Source organism: Sciurus carolinensis, chromosome 12 (assembly GCF_902686445.1).
Source record: "Sciurus carolinensis chromosome 12, mSciCar1.2, whole genome shotgun sequence".
NCBI lineage: Eukaryota > Metazoa > Chordata > Mammalia > Rodentia > Sciuridae > Sciurus > Sciurus carolinensis.
In genome coordinates, this window is record NC_062224.1 from 51528412 (window position 1) to 51545244 (window position 16833).

Consider the following 16833-nt stretch of genomic DNA (forward strand, 5'->3'; position numbering starts at 1 on the left):
TCTTTCTTTTTAATCCAATCTGCCAGTCTATGTCTTTTGATTCATGAGTTTAGGCCATTAACATTCAGGTTTATTATTGAGATATGATTTGTATTCCCGGTCATTTGGCTCATTTTTATTTATTTTATTTATTTGTTTATTTTTTTGACATGACTTGGTTCCTCCTTTATTTGACAATTCCTTTAGGATAGTTCCTACCTTTGTTGATTTGCTTCTTTGTTTTTCATCTCTTCCTCATGGAATATTTTGCTGAGAATGTTCTGTAATCCTGGCTCTCTCTTTGTAAATTCTTTTAGCTTTTGTTTATCATGGAAGGATTTTATTTTATCGTCAAATTTGAAGGTAAGTTTTGCTGGGTATAAGATTCTTGGTTGGCATCCATTTTCTTTCAGGGCTTGAAAAATGTTGTTCCAGGTCCTTCTAGCTTTTGGGGTCTGGATTGAAAAATCTGCTTATATCCATGTTGGTTTCCCCCTGAATGTAACTTGGTTCTTTTGTCTCACAGCCTTTAAAATTCTGTCTTTATTTTGTATGTTAGGTATTTTCATTATAATGTGCCTTGGTGTGGGTCTGTTGCAATTTTGTATATTTGGAGTTCCTATAAGCCTCTTGAACTTGATTTTCCATTTCATTCTTCAGATTTGGGAAATTTTCTGATATTATTTCATTAAATAGATTGTTCATTCCTTTGGTTTGTTTCTCTAAGCCTTCCTCAATCCCAATAACTCTTAAATTTGGCCTTTTCATGATATCCCATAGTTCTTGGAGATTCTGTTCATGATTTCTTACCATCTTCTCTCTTTGGTCAACTTTGTTTCAAGGTTAAATATTTTGTCTTCAATATCTGAGGTTCTGTCTTGCAGGTGTTCTATCCTATTGGTTATGCTTTCTATGGAGTTCTTAATTTGGTTTATTGTTTCTTTCATTTCAAGGATTTCTGTTTGTTTTTTTTCAATATCTCTAACTCTTTATTGAAATGATCTTTTGCTTCCTGTATTTGCTCTTTTAACTGTCGATTGGTGCGATCATTCAATGCCTGCATTTGCTCTTTCATGTCATCATTTGCTTCTCTGATCATTTTAATTGTGTACATTCTGAACTCCCTTTCAGTCATTTATTCTGCCGTGGGCCTCTGTCTCTGGTTTTACCATCCTCGTGGGAAAACCTCACCCGGCAGGGAAGACTCACACAGTGGGGAGGTCTCGCTGGCCAGTTCCCCTCCTAGAGGTTTCCCTCAATCCACAACTACCACCTGGGCAGGGCAGCCTTCCTCTGCAATCTTCCCAGGGGCCTGGTCCTACCTCCTGGGCCTGGGAGCCTCGCTCTTTGCAGATGAGTCTCCTTAGGCTGCCTCTCCTCAGAGAACCTGCCCACAGTCCCAGAACCTTCGCTCCGCCCCTCAGCTTGTCTGTGTGTGGCTGTTCCACCAAGAAGCCGCATAGGTCCAGGGACCCTGCTCTGCACCTAATCGCCGGGCTATGCGGCCCCTCCTCTGAGCTGCCACCTGGAGTCCCGTACAGTTGCTCCAAGACCAAGTGACCTGCCGCGCTCCTCCTCCTCCTCCGGGCAGCCCCCTGGTGTTCAGGAGTGGTCGCTCTGAGTCCAAACAAGTCACCACACAGCCCCTCCTCTGGGCAGCTGCCCATAGCCCTGATGCAGTCACCCCGAGTCCAAGCAACCTGCTGCACTCCTCCTCCTCCTCCATGCACCCCCCCCAGTATTCAGGGGTGGTCGCTCTGAGTCCAAACAACCACCGTGCAGCCCCCCCTCTGGGCAGCCACCCATAGCCCTGATGCAGTCACTCTGAGTCCAAGCGACCCACTGCGCTCTTCCTCCTCCTCCTCCTCTGGGAAGCCCCTAGTGTTCAGGAGGGGTCGCTCTGAGTCCAAACAGCTCACCGTGCATCTCCTCCTCTGGGCAGCCGCCCGTAGCCCTGGTACAGTCACTCCAAGTCCAAGCAACCTGCCGCGCTCCTCCTCCTCCTCTGGGCAGACCCCGGTGTTCAGGAGCAGTCGCTCTGAGTCCAAACAGCTCGCCACACTGCTCCTCCTCTGGGCAGTAGCCCGGAGCCCCAATGGGTTGCTCCAAGTCCCAGTGTCATGCTGAGCGGCCTCCTCTTCAATGCTCCCAGTTGTCTAAGTTCACTGCTCCAGTGGGGGGAGGGGTGTCTCACTGGGCAGCTCTACTTCACAAAGTTCCCTGTGTTCCGGGACTACCACCCCAACAGGAGAGACTCACCCGGAGGCTTTGAGTTGGTCCCAAGTCTCTCAATATCTCCTCTTCTTGAATCCTGAGTCCTGGAGCAACATGAAATGCAGCCACCCTCTAGTCCACCATCTTGAAAACCCCGAGATTAAATTCTTATTCTTGCTTGCTAGATTCAATTTTTTATACTAGCCAAATTATAATTTTCATAAAAAAATTTTTCTTTGGAAACTAGGTAAATGGGGAATTGATGTTATTCAGTAAGGTCAATAAAAATATTTTTTAAATACATGTGATTTATCAAGGTATTTCTTTCAGTGTTAATTGAAAACAGATTAAAAGTAATTCTCCCTACATTTTGTGTCTTGCACTAGAAGAATTAAGATAATTCTCCAAGAAGACGATTTCAAGTGTATGGAAACGAGTTATTCTAACAGTGTCCTAGAAGGCACAGAGTTAAGAATTAACTAGCCAGTATAAACATTGCTGCAAGATTTCAAATCTGCAATACAATTACCACATTTCATCATGTATAGCATCGGAGTCTGAAAAATACCCTATCTTCACTTCCAATACACATCCAGTCACTGTTAAACAATGTTTTAGAACCAAGGTAAATAATCCCACACTAAAACATCAGGCAAAAATAGACAGCAGTTTAAAGTCATGACAATGTTTAAATTGCACTGAATTTATTTTACACAATAAGGATCACAATGAAAGAAAAAGTCCTTACCACGAGCAGGCAAGCAGCCTTAATTGAAAGATACATCATCAATAGCTATGACTGCATCCTGTTCATGAGTTGCAATCATTTGACCTTGAAAGACAACCTGCACGGGGAAAACAAAATAGAACAAAAACACAAAGCAAAGAACATCACTGTGACAGTGTCATAGAGTTCCCATAAATAAGAAACATGCCACTTCCTAGAAGCACTATGAGTGACCATGACAATCGCAAGAAAAAGGAGTCAAAACACTCTCTAGACCAAGAAAACGTGCAGTCATCACTGTATCACAGATGTCTAGACCAGGTTAGGTAATGTGTTTGTGAAGTGAAATGAAGCTTATTTGATTTCTATCCTATCAACCATCTTCCATGTTTAGTCCCCATGTGTCCTGTCTATATATTTAGCAATTACCAGTTTTTGAATGCAGGTTTCATATTGATCTCTGGTTCTTAGCATCTTGCAAACATACACCATTTTCACTTCTGATTCTCCATATTTTATTCCCAGTCTTGCCTTGGATGTACTTGTGTTGTATTCTTGAACATTCTATGCCATTATCAAAACATAGCTTTGGAATTTTGACTGAAAGTGGGTTGTTCAGTAACATGTTAAAAATGACTTTTCATTGTAGCATGAGCCAGCCCAAGCCTGCACCAGGAAGACAATATCCTGGTATGATTAATCCAAGAAATCTAGAAAGAAGTCACTATCTAATTTCTAATTGGCAAAATCAATAGAAAGTTGGTGTGTTGGTAGAGTTTTATCCTGTCTCATTAATGAATACCAATGCTCTCTGAAGCCTTATCCACAGATGCATTAAGAGCATATATATTCTTCAACCTTCCTTATAATAGAAACACTTTTATTTCAGAAACTCTGTGCTACTTCTTAGGTTATAGTAAGCCATAGCAGATCATATTGCTGTGTTGTATTCACTTTTGTTACTATCTAACATGCCATTTTAATTTCTTCCAAACAGGAATCACTTCTAACTCAAAATATGCTTTGAGGACTGGGGAGATAGCTCAGTTGGTAGAGTGCTTACCTTGCAAGCACAAGGCTGTGGGTTCGATCCCCAGCACCAAAAAAAAAGAAAAAAAAAGCTTTTATTTCTCCTCAAATTGAACCTCCTACCCTGCTCATATTCCAGCAGTAGGAACTGAAGACTGCTACTCTGCTCAAAATTCCAAAATGACCTTTAGAATTGCATTCTCTTCTGGTTCCATGTCCAATCAGATCCCTTAAGCCTATTTTCCTTCCAGTCCTATCGCCACTCTGGTACCCTCAAGCCCAAACTATTGAATTTTAAATTACTTTTTGCTTTAATCCTCTCATTAGGGTTTGCAACAGGTATTCTGCACTTATTTGATTCTGTTAAATTACCTGGTAATTTGGTAAAATGGAAGAAAAGTTACTTTGAAAATCAGCTGTCATTTAAGCTCTGGGACTCAGCAAGAGGAAAACTTTTTTTTTTTTTTAGAAAAAGAACTATTTATGTGTAGGGAGATTTATTAATGACTACAAGACACAAAACCTATCAGGCAAAAATAAATGCCTATCTAAACAGATTTTCAGAAATTTTTCAGGGATTTAGGATAGGATATGAAAATATGGGTCCCAGGAAGATCCACAGTCAGAGGCTGTGCTGGCTATAGGTAGTAGCATGTCTAGGAAAAGTGATATATGTCTCATTTCTTGTTTTTCTCCAAAATTTTAGCAATTTTTTTCCCCAAATATCCACCTCATATTGGTAGTTTCGGAGGTAATTTTTTAAAAGGAGCAAAGTTAGCACTGAGTGGGGAAAAAAGAAAAGGAAGGAAGGAAAAACTCCACACACACAAATAGCATAGCAGATAATGAGGGAGATAATGGAGTTAGGAACTTGGCAACATCACATGGATCAGGCACAGCCCACACTGACCCATAGTAAACATGAGACAAATTTCTTCCCCCTACCAGTATTTTAAGAAAAGATGACCCGTGAATGTAGACAGGATGTCAGTGCCAAACAATTTGATTTAAATGTTAGAGGAAGCTGGAATGGAAAATGAGTCCTGGACATAGGGTCACTTAGATTACATGAGTAACAGCATGACTAGAAACTCATAGTTTTATATATTATACTAAGCTGTGTGTATTTGTAGTATGCATTCAATTTATTTCTGAAGCTAACCTTTGAAATATCTGAAGATTACAGTAAATTTCCCCATATGTGTTCATACAGTAAATATTCTTGAATTAGAAGGTAAAAATACCCCAGATTATAATTTTGAAAATGAGTGTAGAATTTTAAAATTAAGGGAATAATATTTTTAATAACTCAGTTTTTGGTTTTTATTTAAAAAGTCTATTCTAAGAAAGACTGCTGGAGAGCTCTTCAGCATTTCTAAATAAAATATCAACAAATTACAAGGAGATAATAGCATACTTAAAAAGCTGTTTCAGGACTGGGGTTGAAACTCAGTGGTAGAGCACTTATCTAGCATGATAGGCCCTGGTTCCATCTCCTGCATGCAAAAAAAAAAAGTTTACAATTCAGATATTAACTATCATTTAGTTTAACCATTCCAACTATCAATTTTAAAACTATATTGATATGTTAGTAACATATTTATTCCTTTTTACCCATGAAACCAATTATAAGATCCCTTCTACAAACACCACCAAATTAAAAAAAAAACCTGGAGAAAAAGGAGTGGGGCACATTTCATTTGAATTTGCAACTGAATTTTACTGTATGTTTGATTCATTTTATTCTTTGCCTTCTTGAAAATTTTAGGATGATATGAACTTCACTGCTTATGTCTGCAAGTTCTTACAAATGTGATTGAGATTCCTCAGCATAATGAAATGCCTAATATTATTTCTCCCAACATAGCCAACAAAAGACAAAAGAATATTTAATGAGTTAACTGCAGCAGATTTAACCCTCTGATAGATTTGTACTCTTTTTTCTCTATTTTCTAAATTCCCATACTTTAACACGATATGGAGGGGGGACTTCAAGATGGCGGACTAGAGGGCGGCTGCATTTAATGTTGCTCTAACACTCAGGATTCAAAAGAGGAGATATTGAGAGACATGGGACCAACTCAAAGCTGCCAGGTGAGTCTCTCCCGTTGGGGAGGCGTCCCGGATGGGGTGGTAGTCCTGGAATGCAGGGAACTTTGTGAAGTAGAGTTGCCCAGCGAGACACACCTCCCCCCGCTGGAGCAGTGAACACGGACAATGGAGAGCTTTGTAGATGAGGCCGATCAGCACAACGCTTTGTTTCGGAGCAACCCGCCGGGGCTCCAGCGGCTACCCAGAGGAAGGGCTGCGTGGCGAGCTTTTTGGACTCAGAGCAACCTCCTGAACAACGGGGGGGGGCTGCCCTGAGGAGGAGGAGGTGCGCAGTGAGTTGCTTGGTCTCGAAGCGACCACACAGAACACCAGGTGCCTGCCTGAAGGAAGAGGCATGCGGTGGGTCGCTGGGGCTCGGAGTATCTGTACGAGGCTCCAAGTGGCTAGCTGCTCAGAGGAGGGGCCGCATAGCCAGGCGATTAGGTGCAAAGCAGGGTCCCGGGACATAAGCGGCTTCTCGGTGGAAAAGCTGCACACAGACAAGCTGAGGGGCAGAGTGAAGGTTCCGGGACTGCGGGCAGCTTCTCTGAGGAGGGACAGCCTAAGGAGACTCGTCAGTGAAGGGCAAGGCTCCCAGGCCCAGGAGGTAGGTCCGGGCCCCTGAGAACATTGCCTAGGAAGGCTGCCCTGCCCAGGTGGTAGTTGTGGATTGAGGGGAACCTCCAGGAGGGGAACTGGCCAGCGAGACCTCCCCACTGGGTGAGTCTTCCCTGCCGGGTGAGGTTTTCCCACAAGGACGGTAAAACCAGAGACACAGGCACAAACGGGCCTTGCCTCAGCCCACAGCCTACTTCCTCTTTGTATGACCATTGGTCAACAAGTGGAGGCACCTCTGCCCACTAGCAGGGAATATACCCCAACTGAAGGCCACCACCTCTAGAGAGGCAGCCTCCTTGTGGAGCACCGCATTATCAACTTCCTCCAAGACTTCAGGTTACTGAAGGCTAAGAGGAGATATACTAGAAATCTTCAGGGATATTATAGTCAATAGAGGAAATCTGCAATATCTCAGCAGTCCACTGATACCTGAACAATATGAGAAAACAAGGGAAGAAAATGCCTCAAACAAATCTAGATGTTACATCAATAAAATCCAATGATACATGGCAGAATAAATGACTGAAAGGGAGTTCAGAATATACATAATTAACATGATAAGGGAAGCAAACAATGAGATGAAAGAGCAAATGCAGGCATTGAATGATCGCACCAATCGACAGTTAAAGGAGCAAATACAGGAAGCAAAAGACCATTTCAATAAAGAGTTAGAGATATTGAAAAAAAACAAACAGAAATCCTTGAAATGAAGGAAACAATAAACCAAATTAAGAACTCCATAGAAAGCATAACCAATAGGATAAAACACCTGCAAGACAGAACCTCAGATATTGAAGACAAAATATTTAACCTTGAAACAAAGTTGACCAAAGAGAGAAGATGGTAAGAAATCATGAACAGAATCTCCAAGAACTATGGGATATCATGAAAAGGCCAAATTTAAGAGTTATTGGGATTGAGGAAGGCTTAGAGAAACAAACCAAAGGAATGAACAATCTATTTAATGAAATAATATCAGAAAATTTCCCAAATCTGAAGAATGAAATGGAAAATCAAGTTCAAGAGGCTTATAGGACTCCAAATATACAAAAATGCAACAGACCCACACCAAGGCACATTATAATGAAAATACCTAACATACAAAATAAAGACAGAATTTTAAAGGCTGTGAGACAAAAGAACCAAGTTACATTCAGGGGGAAACCAACACGGATATAAGCAGATTTTTCAATCCAGACCCCAAAAGCTAGAAGGACCTGGAACAACATTTTTCAAGCCCTGAAAGAAAATGGATGCCAACCAAGAATCTTATGCCCAGCAAAACTTACCTTCAAATTTGACGATGAAGTAAAATCCTTCCATGATAAACAAAACCTAAAAGACTTTACAAAGAGAAAGCCAGGATTACAGAACATTCTCAGCAAAATATTCCATGAGTAAGAGATAAAAAACAAAGAAGCAAATCAACAAAGGTAGGAACTATCCTAAAGGAATTGTCAAATAAAGGAGGAACCAAGTCGTGTCAAGAAAATAAATAAATAAATTAAATTTAAAACTGAACCAAATGACCGGGAATACAAATCATATCTCAATAATAACCCTGAATGTTAAGGACCTGAATTCATCAATCAAAAGACATAGACTGGCAGATTGGATTAAAAAGAAAGATCCAACAATATGTTGCCTGCAAGAGACTCATCTCATAGAGATACCCATAGACTAAAGGGGAAAGGATGGGAAAAAACATACCATGCACATGGACTCAGCAAAAAAGCTGGAGTATCCATCCTCATTTCAGATAATGTGCACTTCAAGCCAAAGTTAGAAGGGATAAAGAAGGACATTTCATACTGCTTAAGGGAACCATAAATCAGCAAGAAATAACAATCATAAACACCTATGCCCCAAACAGAGGCTCATCCATGTATGTCAAGCAAATCCTTCTCAATTTCAGAAACCAAATAGACCATAACACAATAATACTAGGTGATTTTAACACACCTCTCTCACCACTGGACAGATCTTCAAAGCAAAAATTGAATAAAGAAACCATAGATCTCAATAACACAATCAATAATTTAGACTTAACAGACATTTATGGAATACACCATCCAACCAAGAGCAAATACACTTTCTTCTCAGCAGCACATGGATCCTTCTCTAAAATAGACCATATATTATGCCACAAAACTAATGTTAGCAAATACAAGAAGATAGAGACACTACCTTGTATTCTATCAGATCATAATACATTGAAATTAGAAATAAATGAAAGAGTGAAAAACAGAAACTACTCCAACACCTGCAGATTAAACAATATGATATTATATGATGAATGGATAACATAAGATATTAGGAAGGAAATTAAAAAATTCTTAGAGTCAATGAGAACAAAGAAACATCATATCAAAATCTCTGGGACACTATGAAAGCAGTACTTAGAGGAAAATTTAGTTCATGGAGTGCACTCAATAAAAGAAGTAAAGCTCAACAAATAATCGACCTAACACTACATCTCAAAGCCCTAGAAAAAGAAGAACAGACCAACACCAAAAGTAGTAGAAGACAAAAAATAGTTAAACTCAGAGCTGAAATCAATGAAATTGAAACAAAAGAAACAATACAAAAAATTGGCAAAATAATTAGTTGATTCTTCGAAAAAATAAACAAAATTGATAAACCTTTAGCCACACTAACAAAGAGAAGACGAGAGAAAATCCAAATCACTAAAATTCGGAATGAACAAGGAAATATCACAACAGACACGATTGAAATACAAAACATAATTAGAAGCTATTTTGACAATCTATAATCCAACAAAATAGAAAATTTTGAAGACATCAACAGGTTTCTAGAGACATATGAATTGCCTAAACTGAATGAGGAGGACATACACAGTTTAAATCGACCAATTTCAAGTAATGAAATAGAAGAAGTCATCAAAAACCTACCAACAAAGAAAAGTCCAGGACCGGATGGGTTCTCAAACAAGTTCTACAAAACCTTTAAAGAACAGCTCATTCCAATACTTCTCAAAGTATTCCATGAAATAGGAGAGGAGGGAACCCTCCCAAACTCATTCTATGAAGCCAATATTACCCTGATACCTAAACCAGACAGAGACACATTGAGGAAAGAAAATTTCAGACCAATATTCTTAATGAACATCAATTCAAAAATTCTCAACAAAATTTTAGCAAATCGCATACAAAAATATATTAAAAAGATAGTGCACCATGATCAAGTGGGTTTCATCTCAGGGATGCAAGGTTGGTTGAACATCAGGAAATCAATAAATGTCATTCACAATATCAATAGACTTAAAGTCAAGAATCACATGATTATTTCAATAGATGCATAAAAAGCTTTTGATAAAATACAGCACTGCTTCATGCTCAAAACACTAGAAAAAATAGGGATAGTGGGAACATTCCTTAACATTGTACAGGCCATCTATGCTAAGCCCATGGCTAATATCATTCTAAATGGTGAAAAACTGAAAGCATTCCCCCTAAAAACTGGAACAAGGCAGGGATGCCCTCTTTTACCACTTCTATTCAATATCATCCTAGAAACTCCAGCCAGAGCAATTAGACAGACCAAAGAAATTAAAGGGATACGAATAGGAAAAGAAAAACTCAAACTATCCCTATTTGCAGATGATATGATTATATATGTAGAGGAACCAGAAAATTCCACCAGAAAACTTTTAGAACTCATAAGTGAATTCAGTAAAGTAGCGGGATATAAGATCAATGCACACAAATCTAATGCATTTTTATACATAAGTGATGAATCTTTGGAAAGAATAATTAGGAAAACTACCCCATTCACAATAGCCTTGAAAAAAATAAAATACTTGGGAATCAATCTCACAAAAGAGGTGAAAGACCTCTACAATGAGAACTACAGAACACTAAAGAAAGAAATTCAAGAATACCTTAGAAGATGGAAAGATCTCCCATGTTCTTGAATAGGAAGAATTAATATTGTCAAAATGGCCATAATACCTAAAGCGCTATACAGATTCAATGCAATTCCAATTAAAATCCCAATGATGTACCTTACAGAAATAGAGCAAGCAATTATGAAATTCATCTGGAAGAATAAGAAACCCAGAATAGCTAAAGCAATCCTTAGCAGAATGAGTGAAGCAGGGGGTATCACAATACCAGATCTTGAACTCTACTACAAAGCAATAGTAACAAAAACGGCATGGTATTGGTATGAAAATAGACAGGTAGATCAATGGTACAGAATAGAGGACACGGACACAAACCCAAATAAATACAATTTTCTCATACTAGACAAAGTTGCCAAAAATATGCAATGGACAAAAGATAGCCTCTTCAACAAATGGTGCTGGGAGAATTGGAAATCCATATGCAACAGATTGAAACTAAACCCATATCTCTCACCATGCACGAAACTAAACTCAAAATGGATTAAGGACCTTGGAATCAGATCAGAGACCCTGGAGATTATAGAAGAAAAAATAGGTCCAGGTCTTCAACATGTCAACTTAGGACCAGACTTCCTCAACAGGACTCTCATAGCACAAGAAATAAAAGCAAGAATCAATAACTGGGATAGATTCAAACTAAAAAGCTTTCTCTCAGCAAAGGAAACTATCAGCAATGCGAAGAAAGAGCCTACAGAGTGGGAGAAAATCTTTGCCAATCATACTTCAGATAGAGCACTAATCTCCAGAATCTATAAAGAACTCAAAAAACTCTACACCAAGCATGCAAATAATCCAATCGACAAATGGGCTTAGGAAATGAATGGACACTTCACAGAAGATCTACAAGCAATCAACAAACGTATGAAAAAATGTTCAACATCTCTAGTAATAAGAGAAATGCAATTCAAAACCACCCTAAAATTCCATCTCACCCCAATTAGAATGGCGATTATCAAGAATACAAGCAACAACAGGTGTTGGCGAGTATGTGGGGAGAAAGGTACACTCATACATTGCTGGTGGGGCTGCAAATTAGTGCAGCCACTCTGGAAAGCAGTATGGAGATTCCTTATAAAACTTGGAATGGAACCACCATTTGACCCAGCTATCCCACTCCTTGGCCTATACCCAAAGGACTTAAAATCAGCATACTACAGAGATACAGCCACATCAATGTTCATAGCTGCTCAATTCACAATAGCCAGATTGTGGAACCAACCTAGATGCCCTTCAATTGATGAATGGATAAGGAAACTGTGGTATATATATACAATGGAATATTACTCAGCCATAAAGAAGAATAAAATTATGGCATTTGCAGGCAAATGGATGAAATTGGAGAATATCATGCTAAGTGAGATAAGCCAATCTCAAAAAACCAACGGACGAATGATATCGCTAAAAAAGTGGATGATGACACATAATGGGGTGTGTGAATGGTTAGTGTTAGAGTTTGAGTTAATGTTAGGGAGGGGGCAAGAATAGAGGAAGGAAGGACTGTATAGAGGGAAAAGAGGGGTTGGAGGGTTGGGGGGAAGGGAAAAAATAACAGAATGAATCAAGCAACATTACCCTATGTAAATTTATGATTACACAAATGGTATGCCTTACACCATGTACAAACAGAGAAACAACATAAACAACATGTATCCCATTTGTTTACAATAAAAAAAAATCATGATATGGAAAATTATTATGGTTCAGTGACTTAAGTGATGATCTGATGTAAAAGTACCCTAGATTCTAATCTGATAAGAAACTTAGTAGGTTATTCACCTCTTGAAGTTCATAATCTTCATGTTAACAGTGATGTTAATCATTCTACCTGAGAGGATTTTCTTGAAAGGCCAGTTAGACATGTGTACAAATGACTCAATGTAATTTTTCATGCACAGTAAATGTTCAACAAGTGCTAGTTGTTATTCTTTTATATCTTCAGAAACTTTCTGAAATGCTACCACCTATGCCATTGCTTGTTTATATAGTTGCATTTTTCCAGAAATTAACCTCACTGAATTTTAATAAGGGATAAACCTGGTATTTTTTAGATGAAAATGATAAGGTCCATGAGTGAGAACCAGCTCCAGATGCTTTACATAAAGTCCATGCTAAGCCAGACTCTAGCTGTGCTTTTGAGTACCAGAAGTCAGCATGAGGGGGAAATTACAGAAAACAGAATAATTCTCAGGGACTCATGAGCTGATGAGGTAGCAAATGCTGTGTGGAGATGCTGATTACAAAATTTCCTCAAGTAAGCCTCTGACGAAAGCTTTTCAGGAATAAGATATTACAGAGTGGCCAGCCATATTACAAGCCCAGCACTCCTCTGGGGCTCACCAAACAACAACAAATGAACACCTGCTCTCTTGCTGACTGGATAAAACCAAAGCATACCTGCAATCTTAAAAGATGAGCATATTGAAGACTCCCAACAGAATCACACTGTCTACTATGTAGTTTTACAACGACTTTAAGGTAGAAGTACTGTTTTTGATCAGCAAAAAAGTATTTTGGGAAACAAAGTAATATACTGTAAGTGCATCTGCTATAGTAGAAACCACTGCTGCATTTAATGCACACAAATACATAAACTGCATACCTCAGCTACAGATGAACTGCCTTGGAGATGACATATTCTAGAATTTTATGCTTTGTTTATTTTCTGCATAAATTTATCATTAAACTCCACAAAATTTGAAAATAAGAAGCTAAGGAAATTATTTTGAAAGTTTCAAACCATGAGATTCATCAGGTAGCAGCTTTGTACATGGGACATCCAAATCCATAATGCTGCTAAAAGAGGCCTTGACCTAAAGATATGGGCAGTTAGTATTAAAAAGACACTAAGCTTGAAAGAATTTAAAATTATTTTATCAACTGTTTCAAAGTTGAAAAAAGATATATAAATAATGATAAAGCATATGTGAAGACAGCATTCTCATCTGAGTCCTTAAAGTTCATACAAGTTTGGAATGAAAAGGCAATTCATCAAATACTCCTTCCAAAATCTAGTTGACTAAGGCCCCACAAAAGCAATCTTGGTTTTATTTTGTTACTTTTGTTGTTGATGTTACAAAAAGACAGACACAGGGGATCAAGAAGAGAAGGAAAAAAATACACTAAAAACTTCTCTAGAAGTTAGTAACAAATACCCAAATTTTCACAGTGAATTGAATGTACTATTGGTGTTCAGGGGAATTCATTCTGCATACCACACCACACCAAAGCCACAGATTTATTCAGGTTCCAAGGGTAGTAGCACTGCCTCCCTTGAAATGTCAAACATCTTCTCTTAGCATGGCCCTAGGGACCTCCCTTGCCCAGTGCATTCCAAGTACCTCAGAAGAATCCCTCACTTGTAGGAAGACTTAACTGCTGGATGACTTAAGTGACTCTTTTCCCCCAATAAACACACATGCTATTTGACTTCAAGAGAGTAAAAATCTAAAACTTCAGAATTGTGATTCTTTTTAAGCCTAGGTTCCATTGGACTACCTACTAAATGGTAGAGCTATTTAAAAAATAGGTTTTCAAATCTGCTTTTGCTACCAAATTAACTTACCAATGCCAGAAAATTCCAAATTTGGTGATTTTTATGATGTCAATTAAGAAAACTGTCCATTCTTCTATCTTGTAATTTAACCTTTAGAATAAGGGATCTTGCTTACTTGTCTATCCTTTCCCTATTAGTCACCCAAAATAGCTGAAGGCAAAATTGAATTAAATTCATTCCCTATTTTAAACAAGTACTAAATTCATCACATATCAGATTATTTTCTGTGGGATGAATTTATTATTAAATCATAAAATCAATAATTATAACATCCTAAATTGAAAAAAGGAAAACTACAGGGAGTAAATTGATCTACAAACCAGGTTAAGAAGCAAATTCATTAGAAATAAAATGCTTTAAAATCCCATTTTTAAGTGGAATATTTTGCTTGGCTGTCCCAGTGCTAAAATATGCAACAGTTTTCCAAGAACCTTTGTAATCATTAGATTAAAATTTCCACTGGGCCTAAATTTTACTGGACTGCATAAAATATTTGTTTATTACAGACTTGCATTGGATTTAATTCTCAAAATTATTTAGGGAAATAAAGACTGTTGAATTGAGCTTAACCATGAGATATATATGACAATTCCCTCTACTTCAACAGTATTTGGAATTAGTATTTATGTAAAAGAGTCTCTTTCCTCATTACCAAATATTCTCTTCTCTCAGAAGCATGAGAAAATGATAGGGAAAAAGAGGAGGTTAGAAAAGCAAAAACAACAGAAAAAAATCCAAGAAATTGAAAAATGACATTACATTTTACAGATACATCTATATATCTTAAAATATATCAACTTTAACTTATTACATAGTATTATTTAAATTAATTTCTATATGTAATTATTGCAGTCTAGTGATAAAATTTAAGGATAAGAGAACTGCAGAAGTAATACTGTGTGAGTGTGACCCTTGAATTTCATTTTCATTACATGGTCATTGAAGCCATTGTCCATTATTCCAAGTGGTGTTTTGGCTCCAGTTTTCATGCTTATCTTCTCACCATGTCATCTCAGACAGGAAAATTTTTTTCAATTTACATGTAAGAATTTCAACTATTTTAGAGGTTCAGAGTTTTTTTCAATATAAAGGGCTAAGAAAAATATTAAAAATCTTCTCTGTGCATGAACTTTCCAAATCCTTGGTGGAACATCTAAAGAATGCTGTCTTCTCAGTAGATTTGATTCACTAATTCACTCACTCAGTTATTCACTTTTCTCAAGTCTATTACTTTCCTTCAGAGATCTGGCTGGTCCTAGGGGTGAATGAAGTGTATTGAGGGGGTCACTAGTTATGTAGGTTGTTAGGACAGAGTTCTCTTTTTTCCAAAGTTTTTTTTCCTAAAGAATCCCATGGGGAATAAGACTAAGGAATCTCATTTGTGGAGCGGACTCTCTGCCTGATACTTCCCAGTCAGGATACTGAAAATCTGCCCAAGGATACCCCAGTTACATGCCCCACCTGTTTGTATTTCCCTAATATGGTGATTTGCTTTTTCTCCTTCTCTCTTGACTCTCACTTTTATTTCTGCTCTTGCTTCCATATCATTACTAAAAGGAAACACTATCTTGTGTAAATACAGTACTTTCATTGGACCTGACCTGCCAAATACAGCAGCAGTGCACATGTGTAACACTTTACCATCACAAATACTTGTATGCATTATATAAAATAACTACTAGTTAGCACATCTTTCATGTCAAATACTTTTCATTGTGTTGTAGAAAGATGATAATAGTTTGACTTTGAATAAATAGTGCATCATTAATAGCTATAGTCATCCTGCTATGTAATTGTCCCTCTCTGCTCTCTGCCTTTGTGATTGTCCACAGTAACTTGTTCATGCTCCCAAAATGACATCACACAACATGATGTGATATAGCAAAATGTGTACACACCAGAGGTCAAACTGATATAACCCCTTGATCCTGTACGATTGACCTCTAAAATTCTGAGTAAAGAATTTTTTTAAGTAATGTAACCACCTTTGGGAATTTTCTTATAGTAGCAAAACAGGGACTCTTACAGTGTCATTCATTGTTAATTTTTAAAATTTTTCTTTTTATTTTACAGAGTACACTTTGATACATTGTACACAAATGGGGCATAACTTTTCATTTCTATGGTTGTACATGATGTAGATTCACTATTCGTGTGATCATACAGGTACATAGTGTAATGATGTCTGTCTCATTCCACTATCATTCCTTCTCCCACCCACTCCCTCCTCTTACCCTATACACAATCTAAAGTTCCTCCATTCTTCTCTTACCTCCTCCCTTGTGTATTATCATCCACTTATCAGAAAAAAAAAACGTTTGGCCTTTTGTTTCTTGGGATTGGATTGTTTCACTTAGCATAACATTCTCCAACTCCAACCATTTACCTGCAAATGAAATAATTTTATTCTTCTTTATGACTAATATTCCAATGTGCATATAAACACCACAGTTTCTTTATCCATTTATCTATTGAAGGGCATCTAGGTTGGTCCCACAATCTAGCTATTGTGAATTGAGCTGCTATGAACTATGTTGCTGCACTAATGTAGTACACTAAAATTTAAGTCCTTTGAGTATAAACCAAGAAGAGGGATAACTGGGTCAGATGGTTGTTCCATTTCAAGTTTTCTAAGGAATCACCTACTGCTTTCCAGAGTGGCTGCACCAATTTGCAAGTCCACCAGCAAGCTATGAG